Genomic DNA, 15847 nt, shown 5'->3' with positions numbered 1-15847 from the left:
CCTGCATGTCCCTGGCATAATCAAAAAGTCTACGATGCCGGTTAGCGGACTGAAGCAACTGGCACTTGCTTACATCTTGTCAGAATACCAAAACTGTGTGCACGTATACACGGACAGATCTGCGTCACCAAAGGCATCAACAGCAGCTTTCGTAATCCCCGCTCAGCAGACGACCCGCAGATTCATTTTAGGACACAAGTCTACTTCAACCGCTGCAGAGCTTGCGGGCCTTCGGGAAGCGTTTCGCCACATCTGCGGAGAACCGCCTTAGGAGTTGTGTATTGTCACTGACTGTAAACCTGCGCTACAAATTTTGAGATGCTTCCTACGCCACACCGCCGACCAAGCTCTGGCTCCTGATATCATTAGACTCCTGCCATTTGCTCAGGAAAAAAGGCCAACGTATAGTGTTCCAGTGGATCCCTGGACACTGCGGACTCGATGGAAATGAGACCGCCGACATTGAAGCAAGGAGCGCCTTCAGCAGTGGCCTGCGCACAGCTGTGCCGTTCTCTAGACTGAACACCACTTGTCTCCTGTCGGAATCTATGAGGAGTGCGACGGATAGATACTGGGCCCTGCCAGACATTCGACACATCAGACACATCCGCGAAAAGCTGGGAAAGCTGGTCAAAATGACTAATCCTTTCCAAAAGCCTAAAGAGCCATGCACTATCAAACACCGTGATCCTTTTGTGCCATGTGCTTCTGGTGTGGTTTACGAAATTCCCCTTTCTTGCGGCTCCAGGTACATAGGTCAAACTGGCCGATGCCTACATGAAAGGCTGCTTGAGCACAGGAGGAAAGTAGCCAATCACAGGGGCGGAAATCTGTCTGTACATTTCTGTGACTGCGCTGAAAAGAACAAAAAACGATGTAAACCGTTCTTCAGCGCGTGCAAGATAGTAGCCAAGCATAAATGCCAGGATGTGAGAGAAATAATATAAGCAGATCTGATTAGGAAAGCGGGTGTGTCAGGCGTCAGCGCACCATCTGGTGCACTGACAGCCGAAGAATTTAATTTTCTGAGTGTGGCCATATGAGGTCGGCAGCGCGGTCACATGACGTCATGCAGCAAGGTCGATTCAATGTGTTTCTGTCGATAAAGTTTTCCGTTGGAAGTAAGCGCTGGTGATGTCTCAGTCTCTTTCTTTGTGTGTTTGTGTCTTTTGTTCGCTTGTACGTATTTGCATCCGCCTTAAACGGCAAGATCCGGCGATGACCTTTTCTGTTCCTCGTGGAATACCACGCCCTGCTGCATGCATAATCCATAGATTATGTTTAAATGTCACCTTCACGCGCAAGTACTTAATTGGACAGGCGGACTCCCCAGACTGTACCACATGTGGCGTGCTAGAGACTGTCGAACATGTTTTAGTGGCGTGCCCAGCGTATGCACGAGAAAGACTCATGCTAGCATCTGCTTTGAAGTCTTTTGACACCAGGCCCCTCTCGGAGGATTTGATCCTCGGGGCTTGGCCAGATATTTCGAAAACTGTACAGGCAACGCGGGCGCTCTCACGCTTTTTAATCGCCACGGGCCTTGCCTCGCGTTTGTGATGTAAGAAAGTGTACCATGTTTTTTTCCATCTGCCTCCCATGATCATCATCCCCCATCGTAACTCTTTTTTCTCCTCTTCCCGTTTCCCAGTACAGAGTAGCAGGCCAGATATTTATTTTTCCGGCCAACCTCTCTGCCTTTCCTGTCAATACCCCCCCCCCCCCCCTCTCTCTCATTTTCAAACGACTGCATTTCAATATATGCACAAGGATACACACGCGCTCGCATTTCGAACACATTTGAACGTATCGAATGCATCCGCGACGATCCGTCGAATCGAACAGCATTTCAACCGAATTCAAACCTCGTGACGAATGTCGAATGACGTTCGGTTCGACGGCATTTAGAACGCCCGTGCAGCACAGCCATAACATGGTCCCGAGCCCAGCGCGATGTAGTGCGTGTGCTCTCATAATATCAAACAAGATAACGTGGGTTGATAAATCGGCAGCAGCCCCCACGCGTGGGGAGATCGGCCTATTGGAGCCGTTGGGCCGCCGAAGAGCCGGCCTTGGTGCGAAGGCAGGCGCGACGCGGTACCTGTGCAGCATGCAGCACGCATAGAGGCGGCATCACGCGAGAGGCGCGAGCCGCCGCACTCCCCGTCTCTGCTCGCTGCCGAGCTGCCGAGTTGCGTCACGCACGCGCATACACCCGCGGAGACGCCGTTCGAGGGCCGAATCACAATGACGCCGCCGGTGATGGTGCGGCGGCCGAAGCAGCAGCAGCCTTGCCCCGGGCGACGACCATGGAGAACCGCTGCTGGCGTGCGCCGTTCGTTCGACGCGTGTACGCGCAAAGCGCCTCTCGCGAACGCCACCTCCTGCAACGGACCATACCGCTTTCTTTCTTTCTTTCTTTCTTTCTTTCTTTCTTTCTTTCTTTCCGGAGGTTGTTTTTTTCTTTTCCCCTTTTCCTCCATATGCGTCTTTCGTTTCGTCTTTCAATCTTTTTTTTTTTTTCGCCCTCTTCGTAGCTTTGTTCTGCTTGCATATAGTATGCTGCCTCGACAAGCGGTTTGAGAAGCGCAATTGCAATAAGCGCCGGTAACTTGAGAAGGCCGCCCGATCAGAAATACTTGCAGATGGGAAATCAAGGCTACATGAGTTAAAGTTAAAATTCATAGCCTTGATGCCAGTACTAACAATCGAAACGAGATATGACTGAGAAGAGGTGTTTGGGTATGACACAATACTCAGAAACAAAGAGTAATAACAAACACAGCACGTAAGTGATATATGGATAATACATACCTGCAAATTTAAGGCAGAATCAGCACTTAAAATGTTTCGTAAGGGTTGAGGTTTATGGTGGCTTTATAACTCAGTAAGAATGCTTCCGAAGTTACAGGCCCACCCCCGACAACACAACTAACAGAAGCTATTCATGATTTTTCCCTCACATTAGGCCATCGGCGACAGGTGCGTGTGATACTTTCAGACTGATCTAAACGATTCGGTCGCGTTTTGAATTCTAAGCTTCTTTGTAAATTGATCAGACTTCTTCGTCCTAATAGCATAACAAGTAAATTGATCAGACTCCTTGGTCCTAATATCATAACTATTTGGTTAAATAATTATTTGCCGAGCCGTTACCAATATGTATCTACAGATGGCCAACCTTCCTACTTATCACAGGTGTCTTCTGGTGTCCCTCAAGGTAGAGCTCTGGGTCCAATTCTTTTTTTGCTTTTCATAAATGATATCGCACGAAATGCCGACGTCACTGTTCATATGTTTGCAGATGAATGCATTATTTACAAGGTAGCCCCGAGGACCAACGAGCTCTAAGCAATGTGTACTTGCACAGATATCAACCTGGTGTGTGGCGTAACCAGAACAGTCTGCATGACCATAACTAGCAAAAAAGAGCCTTTCCGACTTCCAAAACGCCAAATTAAAGAAAGTTAATGAATTTAAATATATTGGTATACTGAAGACCCAAAACGGGAAAAAAACATGTCTCACGTGTTGCTGTCCTCTCCACACACTGTTCCTTGAAAGTTGAAACAGACGTTAAACGTCGCCTCCCCAGATATAAAACTCCTTGCATATAGCCCACTAGTTGGAATGGTGCTCGAGTGCGGCATAGCATCTTGGTTCCCATATACAAACACAAGCATAACTAAATCAGGAAGCATTCAGCCCAAAGCAGCCAGATTTATTTACAACAAATACGATCGTTACACTTCCCCTTCAGAACTCCCATAGCCACGGCAGGTTTACCCACAATTAACAAACGGGCTAATTGCCTAGGCTTAAAAATTTTTCAACATCTCTACAACAACAAAACGCGAATCGAGAGTAGCAAGTATCTATCTCTATTATTGACAAGAACCACTAGGCATAAACAGAAGCACATATACAAGAATACAGGTTGCGCATAAACTCATTTCGTTTTTCATATTTTCCGTGAGCAATTCTTGAACGGGAGGCTATGCTCCCACCAGACCTTGTTCATTCCCCACCCACTACCACATTCTTAGCCAACCTTTATAGGTTTGTGTTCCAAGCAGGAACTTGAGCCATCCTGAACTATGGCCTGTAAAGACTGTCTAGACAGCTGAATGCATTGTCTTGGTTGGGCCAATTTGCTTTGTTGTTTTCTGATTCTTGTGATAATGCATTTATCTAGACGAAATCTGTATCTCCCCGTTTATCTCTCGGTAGTGCCGGTTGTGTCAATGTTCATTGTCGCGTTTCTGTTTCATGTGAACATGCATTTTTTTACTGCATATCTGTGCCTCCCAAACCTGTCACAGCCTCTTCAAAGAGGCTAGCAGTATCTCTAAATAAACAAATGAATAAATAAATAAATTATTTTCGTCATATTTCTAGGTTTCAATTGCCTTGCGGGACTTCTCATAATTCGATGGACGTCTTTTTGCGAATAAAAGGAAATACGCTTAGAAGACGTCGCCGCTGCCCTACTTTCACATATACGGTAATACTCCGCGAATGCTGCGGCAAGAAGCTGCAAAGGGAGTGGTGATGAATGAACACATTTATTCAAAAAGAGAATGGACAGTGTGTTTTCGGGAAAGAAGATGGTTAAAATGGCAACTAGTACAGGTTCGCTTAATAGGCAGCCCAGACGTCGGGAGCGAACGGGTCAAAGTATACAGGAGAGTATTGACAACTGGCCCACGTAAGATACTGTGTGATGCGGCAAATCTGTTTGCCAGAATTGATCGTACATTTCGCATTTTCATTGACTGCCTTCCCATTAAGTTTTTGAATTTGGTTTGGTTTGGTTTAGGGAGGTTTAACGTCCCAAAGCGACTCAGGCTATGAGGGACGCTGTAGTGAAGGGCTCCGGAAATTTCTACCACCTGGGGTTCTTTAACGTGAACTGACATCGCACAGCACAGGGGCCTCTAGAATTTCGCCTCCATCGTAATTCGACTGCCACGGCCGGGATCGAACCCGCGTCTTCCTGGTCAGCAGCCGAGCGCCATAACCACTGAGCCACCGCGGCGGCCTTTTTTTTAATTTGATTTCGCTGTTACTCTGGGTGGATGCTCTTAGGTGAGAGATGCATTTTTACCGGGGAGGGCCTGGTGCTGCAGCTAGCGACAGGTGCTCTGGAGGACGCGCCTTTCGGGTCCAGAGCTGGTACCTCCATGGAGGCTTCACAGAAGCCACGACTTTTTTACCGAAAGAGGGATAAACTGCTAACGCAGCAAAAAACAAAAAAAAAACATGATGTCTATCTATATAGACTTTTCCATCCTGCATTGGAGTTGCCATATTGCGTGCAAGCTGCACTACTGTGTGTGTGTGCGAGTAATCCTCTGGGTATGCTGTGTGCACCTGGTGCAAGCACGGTGGAAGTGGTAGCGCTGCAGACACACACAGAAGTGCAGCGAGCAATATGGCAACGCTCAGGTTAAAAAGGCCCACAGGAGCGCACGGAGAGGTCTGCACAAATCAATATTATCGCAGCACCGTCATCGTGGACTTTTTCGCCAATGACAGGTGAAGCTACAGATTCTCAGAATATTGTAATCCGCCTGCGGCCTACGCTGTCAATCCTATATAATCACCTCGACACGCTCCAGAAACAATGCGAATTTTGAAAGCGCAAATGAAGGCGGGGGATATCAGAACTACACTAGGTTGTCCTGTCCGGATCTATCCCCCCTTTCTTTCATGCACCTGTGCTTTCAAACTTCGGAATGCTATACCAACTGGCCAATAGGTCAGTTTGTTAGTAAGGAACAAGGGCATCTGATTTATACACAGCATGATCGAGCTCTGCACCTGTCATGCAGTGGCTTATGGACGTGGGCGGCGTTTTCTCAGAGTCAGTATTAAGTGCTGTAACTTTGGAAATTAGGACATTTCGGTCACATATGAGCGAAAATTTGAGGAAACCCCTCCCAAGCACATGGAAGAGTATTTATGTCCAGCGAGTACGGGTGATAACAGTCGCAAAAAAAAAAAGAAAGCCAGACTTCTGTAAGTGACGTCGGGATGACTGGAGTTTACAGTCGTATATTTCAAAATATGATGCTGCGTGCAAATGAAACTTCTTTGTTACGTCCCTGACACCGGTAATTCCCTTTCCAAGTCAAAGATCGATCGGAAAGCACCGTCGACGCCCTGAGGGCAAACTAAAGTTGACCTTGAAATCTATAAATGGCCTTTATATCTATCGATGGATTACCGAATTGCAATATCAAAGACAACTTTTTTCGCGCACATCTCAGAGGCAAGGCTAAACCACCATTCACTTCAATATGGTGATCACGGAGTCCTGTCCGGTCTATACGTCACGAGTTTTCAATCCAATGGCGGCAAAATTATACGTTTTGAAAAGGGGTTTAATGGCCGTGAAAGAACCAGGGACTGAACGGGCGTCGGCGGTTGTTGTATAGAGCCAGCCAGCAGCGCGCGCTCAGCGATAGCACTGGCGCTACCGCGTTGGCACATCTTCGTCGTTACAATTGTCCCCGGGAATTTTTCCGGCAGATAATGCATAGTTTCCTGGAAAGACATCCAAGCTTCATCTTCATCGGCGCCGCTGGCGATACCAGCGCCGCTACACATGTTCCCCAAGCTGGCGTTCGCATTTGGCGCTTCTAGCAGAGTTGACGCACTGCGTTAACAAGTAAACGTACGACCAGCGCAAAAGAGAATAGATTGTTTAACCTAAGTAGAACGCAGCCTGCAGTTCATGCTGAACGTACGCGCAGTTGCTGCATGTACGTATAAATGAAAATATAGCGCTGAGGTACAGCCGTCGTCATGGGCCCATTCCTGGGGGAATTGCGTACCTGCGTGGTAAACGCTGAATCCTGTACGCTTGAAGCATTAGCTTGAAGCATTCATTTAGCGAATACTCTGACTGTTAGCTAAAAAAAAACATGCACAAAAAGCGAGCAGCAGATATAGAAATCAGCAGCCATGGTGGCCGAAGAAGTCTCGCGGTGCAGCTGCGCCGGCTGGGTGGAGTGAAAGACAGCGACGAGTATTGGTCCATTGGTCGGTACACTCTAAACACAAATACCCCTATATGGGAGTAAAAAAGGAATAAACTGTCCTCTAGCGCATACCCTTTCATGAAAGGGTGTGCGCTAGAGGACAGTTTTACTCCCTTTTTACTCCTTTTGTTTAGAGTGTACGGACAGTGATTGGTTTTGGTTCGGTTTATGGGGGTCTAACGTCCCAAAGCGACTCAGGCTATGAGGGACGTTGTAGTGAAGGGCTCCAGAAATTTCGACCACCTGGGGTTCTTTAACGTGCACTGCCATCGCGCAGTACACGGGCCCCTACAATTTCGCCTCCATCGAAATTACGCGGCCGCGGCCGGGATCGAACCCGAGTCTTTCGGGTCAGCAGCCGAGCACCATAACCACTGAGCCACCACGGCGGCACAGACGTCCACCCAGCATCGTCGTCGGTGAAGGGGGGCAAAGAAAGCTAAATACAACACAGAAACCACGTTGGCATACGCGGTATATACGCTGAGATCGGGCCAAGCGGGTCGCTTGGTTTCAAATTTCGGTGTCGTTTGCCGGCACTTCGAAAGGCGCTGGTATGCGCAGCATGTGCGAGAGAGCAGACGGTTTTGATCGATTGAAAAACTTTAATTTCCACGAGGAAAGACGTTTCTCCCCGCCCCCGGCACGCAGGCCTGGGAGACGGGGAGTTGCGCGTCCGCGGTTAGAGGCTGGCTGGCAGTCAGTCATTCGTGCGTCGCAACTTATGGGGCCCATGTGACCAAAGTTGCTGCTCTTCCCTGGCTGTGACGTCATATCACACCGCGGCGCCCAGAAACCGAAATCGCTCAGTATAAATAACGCAGTAATAATTTTTTTTTAGCGTGCATATATGAACCGGATAGCGTGTATCAGGCGTCCTGGGGCAATATGCGCAACGTATGAAACAAAGAACACGCCAACCACAAATTTGGCGTCTCAACCGCTTTAATGAAAATGCACTGCGCGGAGCACATAACCTGACCCGTTGTGCTGGTCGTCGACAGAATAATAAAGGCTGCTCATGGTTTACGCGAAACTCCAAAGGGCAAGGTGCATGCCGTGCTCGAAGACGAGAGACAACTGGGGAGGAAGAGATATCTAAGGAGTGAACGAACGCATACAACAACAAAGAAAATGAGAAAAAGGCCTCTGGGGCTATGTGTGCCTCGTTATCTTTAAGTAGGTACACACAGCGACCGCCTAAAGGGCAATGAGACCCCAATTGTCACCCGTGTGCAAAGGCCACCAGACTCTGCGGCATCACAAAAGGGCTAGCGGTACTGGACCCATCAGCTGCATTGGAAGGCGCGTAAATACGAGCATGTGCGACTGGATTTGATGCGTGCGCTTCGAGAACTTGAACGATTCTGGGTGCTAATAGAGCAGATGGTTAGCCTTCGTTTCCACCAATTTACGATCTAATACGTGTGTAGAGCTCTTCTCTTCATGTTTCTATCCGATTCTCGTATCTCCGGAGTATATTCCGGTTTTGCGCCGGAAATGCCCTTTCAAAAGTGTGTATATATAGCTTGCCAATGCACACAAACTGAATGCACAGCTCAGAAATGAGCGAATGCGCTGTAATTATTGAACAGCAGCGTTTTAAGTTAACTTTTGTGGATTTTAACGTCTTTCAACTCCTTTCATCCACGGCGTGTCTTGCTTGATCTATACGGATAAGTTGAAAAAAGTACTCTGCAGAAGGCCCAGACCAGAACACAGGTCCTGACGGGTTGTCACAGCGGCATCAAAGTGTATCATGCGATGTCGATGCTGAAAGCGTGAGAGAGCCGCTATGGCGTCCGGGTGCGGCGTATGACGGCCGCTATGGTTTCGCAGTGCTGAAAGGCAGGTAAGTCTAAAGCACAGAAGCCGAAGAGTTGCCCACGGAGATGGTAATAGACGCGACGAATTAACCGAAATAAACGTAAAAAAGGCAATATCCGACTTGGTGAAAGTTCTTGGCACTGTAGCTGACGTTTCCACATTTTTTTATGAGTCATGAGTGGAAAACTAGACCAGCTTATGTCCTGTACAGGAATGTGAATTATTTTTGGGTGAAAAGAAACAACTAAAAAATCCGAATTTTTAAGCTACTTGTTTAATAACACCATTTCTACCGAAGCTTGTGTGCAGTGAATTGCTCTCGATTTTTACCCTATGAATTCAGAAAAAAAAAAGCCCTGAAAACGAACGGCCTTATTTCTAAAACACTGTGAGACATTCGCTGGAAGCTGCGCAGATGCACATGTGTCTTTTAAGCAACTTACTGGACACGTCACTGACCATTTCCTTCGCAAATATGTGTGCATAACAACTTTCCCCAATTCCTCCACATGAGCTAGACATTTCAACGGTAACGATGTCGCAAACACAACAATTAAAGTGAACTAAACTTATCTTAAATCTTTCACAGTGCGGCGAGTCTTTCGGCTGTAGATTCATACGGCCCCAAGCGCAAAAATTTATGTCGCGCCAAGACAGATGACTAAACGAGGATGCTGCGTATCTCGAAAGGAATTTTCACTTATACCTCCAACAACAAGTACACTTTTTTTTTTTTGACAGCGAGAGCTGTTATCAACTGCTAGCTGAAATCGTGGTCTCGTCGTCATGTCGGCGTTCGCAGAGAGAAGGAGAGTGCGAGGAAAGGCGCGCATTGGGAGCGGGAGTAAGTGGCGAGGAGGGGAGAAGACACTGCCCGCCGGTTGGCGCAGTTGCTGTTGTTGTTGTTGTTGTTGTTACCCTCATACAATGGCACTTGCCCACATAGGGGGATTGGCCAAGAATTGGGGGGCACAGAGAGTTTTTCAGGTAAATATTTCCTGGACGAAAATAAAATGAACGCTAAGGAAGGAAGAAGTAAACAAAAAGCAACAACGAAGTGAAACGGGAAATGCATAACGCACGCAGGAGATCGAGACTGATGTTTATAGCCGATTGGTTAAATGATAATGATAATTGTAAGAATAAAAATAATATTGAAAAAATAAAAAAAAAATTACCAAGGTAGCCATTTGATTTCATTAAAAATTTTGGACGGCGGTGAAAACAGACTTGTGGCTGTACCCAAGTATGATGGCTCCAAACTACAATATGACTGGGCTGCTCAAGCAAAGGCCAAGCTGTTTAGTGGTTTCTCTAAAAGCCGTCTTCTCATCATGGTGTATCGGCGCCAGGCGCCTGCGAGCGCGAGCTCCTTCGTCTTTCTCCTCGATGAACGATGGTGGTGGTGACGATGAAAAACTTATTTGTATGAAGGGTGAGTGGGGCGACCGGTCCTTCGGTAGCTTCCGATATATCTTGTAGGCCCGCGAGATGATCGCCGTTGCTGATCGCGACCAGGGATCCCGCCAGCAATAACGCAGACTGCTGCTGAACAAGTGGCATTCCGGGAAAGGAACCGGCAAAGGCGCCAAAGCCCCGCACTTCCTTCAGCGTAGAATGGGAGGCCAACCACGCAGTGTGTATTGACGAAACCGAAGCGAGGAAGCGGTGGAGGCCAGCAGAAGCCGATGGGGTCACGAATGTGTTTCACAAGCAACACCAGTAAGACCCGTATGGTTACAAATCATCTGTGATTGACATTTAATGGGTCCGCAACGACCTTGACGCATTACAATAGGCTTTGCCATAGTGTAAAAACGGGCAGCAACCTCAGCGGCTGCGTATACCGATGCAATTCTGGGACGAACGCATTTCGACGAGGGAGAAACGGGAAAACACTGCAGTTTATCTCGTCGTCGGAAGTATGTGAGCTTGCAATGCATTTCAGAGAAGGCGTGACACATTAGGGCTCCTAACTGACGGTAGTCACACTCGGATATCGATCAGGTCTCTTATGTTAAACGTGCCGCTGCTTTCGGCACATTACTGCGTGGTGCGCTTGGCCTCCCAAAATGTTTCCGCCCCTTAAGCAGCCGCCGTCAACAGCGGCTTTCCTTGCGGCGCAGGCCGCCACGTTCAGCCGATTTTTCTTTTCGAGCTTGGCAACGTGCTGTTCGGACTGTGGTAGCGTCGTCATCGATGTATGTGGCTTGGTGTCGCGCACAAGGATGCAGAGATCCGAAGTTGCGGAGAGAAGAAAAGGTTAATATATAAATTTTTCATGTTGCGCATTCAGAAATTATTCCGGAGCCCTCCACTACGGCACCTCTTCTTCCTTTCTTCTTTCACTCCCTCCCTTGTCCCATCCCTTACGGCGCGGTTCAGGTGTCCAACGATATATGAGACAGATACTGCGCCATTTCTTTTCCCCAAAACCAATTATTATTATTATTATTATTATTATTATTATTATTATTATTATTATTATTATTATTATTATTATTATTATTATTATTATTATTATTATTATTATTATTATTATTATTATTATTCAGGAGAAAAGGTTCCCCAGGTCGTTTTTCCAATCCTCCGATAACAGCTGCCCATATAGCATCTATCTTCAGATGACGTAGGCACAGGCAAGAGTAAAGAGGCCCTCACAACGAAGGGCACTTCGACGTGAGTCTTTCTCCCGAATTCGATAACGCGCCTGGACTTGATGTTCCTCCGTCGAGTGGCCAGAAAAGAGGCGCTCCTCCACTCGAGGGTTGGTTGGAATTCATGAACGCCGCTCGACGTCTCCTCCGACGAGGGCTCCTCGAGAAACCTCCCTCCACCTCGCCTTTCGAGGAAGCGTGAACGGCGCATGGGTAGGAGTAAGGCACAAAGTTGGCCTGAAAACTGCATGCCGCTAAAATGTAACGCGCACATCTTGTCCCGTCAAGCCTTCTGAACAACCTTCAGAAGTAGCCTCGACGTTCACTGCCTACTAGCCTGTAGTAAAACATGTTTTGCCGGCTACATGAACGAAGCACCAGTGAAAAGAGAGTGGAAATGTTCACTCGTCTGGCAGTTGTCGACTCCGGGAACGTAGTCATGGAGGAAAAAAACCAGGATGGAGCAGCACGTGTCATTTTTGAAGCCGTCATAAAAAAATCATGCCCTCGCGTGACAGGGCAGCGGTAGCTCCTACGCGGGTTTCGCTTTCGCTCGCATGAGCAGCATCCCGCCTACGCTTGAAATTTGAGACGCGTTTCGGGCGCAGCTAGCCCATGGAATCCGAGACCAACTAAGTACGAATTCCGCTGGAGCCGCCGTGTACAGGCGCTGGAAGGGAGCATGCACGTTCACTAAAAAAAAAAACACAAATCAATCTGGCTTGCAGCCTGCAGTGGTAACTATATGAAGGACCTATTTCCCAAGATTCCGTGCGAAAAAGGACCCTCGAGGGGAGAAGGCAGCGGCGTCAGAGGAGGATAGCTTGCGGAGGCTGAGCATATGACGTCACGCTCTCCCCTAGTTTTCTTTCCTCCATGCGTACAGTGTACGCAAGTGATGATTTATAGAGCGTTCAGGAATGGTTTGAAGCCTGGTGACTTCTATTCGGGGTCGTTGTGAAATTTATCTCACCCGTTGGGGGAAGCGGTGAAAACTGGTAGACGCTGAGCGCTGCAACGCATGTACCCGAACCAACGAATTGGAATCTCCACAAGCAAATGCCATTTGCGAAGCCATAATTGTGAACGCGATTCAAAAGCCATGCCCAATTGAGCCAAGCGCCAATTTCCTTTCCGTGGAACGAGCGAACCTAGGGTGCCTAGGTACTGCAAATGAGCTGTATTGAGGCATCCCACACTCTAAACACGAATACGCCTACATGGGAGTAAAAAAGGACTAAGCTGTCCTCTATCGCACCAGTATCCATCACTAAAAATACGGAATGCGTTTACTGTTGGCAACGGAAACAAATTCTCTCTTCAAAACATGCGAAGTTCTAGCAGTAATGAAGATTATAACCGAGGTTTCAACCTCCTCTATTTGCTAACCTCGGGACCTCCGGTGCCGCGTTTAAAAGCCTCCTACCATTGCTAAATGCATGAAGTTACTATGCTTTGCAGTTGAAAAGCCTGCTGAAAACAAATATAGAAGGCCGTGGTTCACTTCGTTTTTTTTTGTTAATGGCGGACAGCGGTGACAGGGAATTGGCTGCTTGCACTCACCGTTTTGCTAAGTTTCGCCGAAACTTATGCTAAGTGTCACCGATATTTACACAGCATCACATAGGCTCGCAAACAAATGGCATCCGACACGTATTGAAACTCGTAGTACTTGTTTATGCAGTTGCACAGCTGCCGACCGTTGCGGTTGCATGCATACGAAGCCTTTTTCTCACGCAAAAGAGGAGTCTATCCGCTTCGTCACGGGCAGCGGCGGTGCTCTCACTTGCCTCAAATCACATCCTGCGCTTCAGAAATCGAGTGCTATTGCAGTCGAGGTCTTATAGCGTGATTTTCGCGTGCTGCTATGCTGCGGTACCCCCCCACACACAAACTCCCCCGTTAGTCTCTCAGCAGTTACCCGTTGAGTTAGCGCACGGCACGTATTTGTGACAAAAACAGTGTCGTCTGCAAATTTACGGACTAAAGTGGCGTTTCGAGGACTAATGTTGCCTTTGCTCCCCCCTGGGCCGGTTTTTTTCCTAAAGTGTGCGTCCCGTGGTTACTTATGCAGCTCCACTCCTCCTGTTCAACGTCCCTCGTGCAGACACTGCGAAATCTGTGCCGCTAGGCTAGTAAAACTTTCGCTTTAAATGCCTCCGTTGCAAAGAGTAATCGTTCCGTATATATAGTGATCGAAACCTAGTCCGGAACACGGCCAGCAAACCCTGCTCCTAAATGCAACAGCGGACAGCTTACTTCATTTTTACTCCCATATAGGTGTATTCGAGTTTAGAGTGTAAGCGAACGCACTAGCTCTCTAGTCAATAGAGAGTTTTAGCCCCAGCGCACGTTAATCGGTAAACACGGTAACTGCGCCAACTGCTCAAGCCTGACAGGGGTAGCAACGGCAATGCATTAGCGTATTTGCCTCACGGCTGGCCGCCTATGCTAAAACTGTCTAATGCTGGCTCGCAACTGAAGGTGTACGTACTCTGATGACGGGAAGCCATTGATGTCCACAGCACAGATGTGCACTGCTCAACCACGCCTCCGGAGCCCCTTCCTGCAGCTTTGTACAATACTCTATTCCCCACAAGTGAGCTTCCCTCTGCGGAAACCACTACCCAGAGCGCGCTCGCGATTAGCCCTCAGATGCGCTCCGCAATTCGGCACACGGTGGGCTGTGAAAAGTTGCTCAGGTTTTCAGTGACGTCTTGAAGTGCGCCCGTGCAGTAGAAGCGTAGTGCGATGACCAGCTACAGCAGTGGAGTCAGCGACTGGCCACGGTTATCCGTGCTTGGCGTTAAATCCAGGGATGGCAGGAAACTATTCACGGTCGCACTCGTAAAACGATAAAGTGCCCGAAATCCCGGGTCGAGCAGATGGAGGCTGTCACTCTGCCGACACTTTGGTACACGGTTCTCTGTATCCACTCTGTATCCATTTCGTGAAAACACTTGGTCTACGTGTAGAGCGAAGTTCGAACTACCGTCGTGTTTCAAACGGAGTGGCGATCGGGAAGTGTAGCGTCGGTGTATCCTCGAGATTATCGAGGAAATCCTCAAGTTTGTCCTCCAGTCGAAGGGCGATTCGAATGGAGGTTGATTTCTGAAACGAAAAACAGGCCTCGAGGGCCGCTTGGAGTAGAAAATCAAGTCCAGGCGTGTTACGGGGATGGCATCCGGAACGCATGGGTAGAGGCCGCGGCAACGGCTGCATTCCTCGCTCGAGTCGCTCGGGAAGACGACACCGGAGTCTTGGTCTGGCCGTGGCGCGAACTTAACAGACGAGAGCAGTCCGTGAAGGCGCTGCATAAACAAAGTTCTTGTGTGGTCGGCGTGTGGTCTCCGGTGAAGATCGAGCAGGCAGCCACAAATCTACAAAATGTATAGGTTGAACAGACCCCGCTGCCCAAGAGGCTGCATACGTTGGTTCCGTGGGAAACCCATTTGGCTAGGCGTGCCGTTGAAATCGCCGCCCGGACACGACAGTGCATGCTTCAGACCCTCGCTGGTTTCGCCAGTTGGTGCGCTGTATAGCGCTCAGCCGGCCTTCTGCCGCAGCGACGCGTTCGGCTGCCTTGCGAGGCTGCATACACGTGCCGTTGGCTATGTATACAGTCGAGCCTTTGTATCTCAATCTCCGGCACCACTGCACGACCTCCGCAGTCGTATGTATGCCTCCGATCATTTCGAAGCGCAGAACGAACGGACGAAGGATGACGATGACGATTTAGACGCTAGCAAGTGCTATATAGCACCAATTAGGACACACGGTGCGAGACGTACGTTGCGGCAGTATTGGAGTGGTCCGAGGCGCCGGCAAACGAAGCTGCTCGATATGCGCCATCGTTGGTTGGAATTCCATTCGAGGCGCTGGGATGGGAAAGTTTTACAGAGTTTGCTGTTCGTGACTCGTTCCTCAAAAATGTGGTGCCGGTTGCACAGCCCGCCACCGGTCACCCATCGCTGAAAATGCATCTCCCGCATATACAAGCCCAGCGCCTCCCATCCAGCACTTCCAAATGTGAGGCGGATGCTCTGACCACTGCATGTGTAGACCACCGTTGAGGTGGCCTAGTGGTTAGTGCATCTACTCTAAAGTATAAACTGAATATTTCTCAATTTCTTCACGGTCACAACTTACAAGCCAGCTATAAGGTAGGGTAATTCCCGTTACAAACTCGTAGCAGCCCTGATATATATATATATATATATATATATATATATATATATATATATATATATATATATATATATATATATATATATATATGTGTGTGTGTGTGTGTGTGTGTGTGTGTGTGTGTGTGTG

Source organism: Amblyomma americanum, chromosome 3 (assembly GCF_052857255.1).
Source record: "Amblyomma americanum isolate KBUSLIRL-KWMA chromosome 3, ASM5285725v1, whole genome shotgun sequence".
Lineage (NCBI taxonomy): Eukaryota > Metazoa > Arthropoda > Arachnida > Ixodida > Ixodidae > Amblyomma > Amblyomma americanum.
This window is presented reverse-complemented; position numbering follows the sequence as displayed.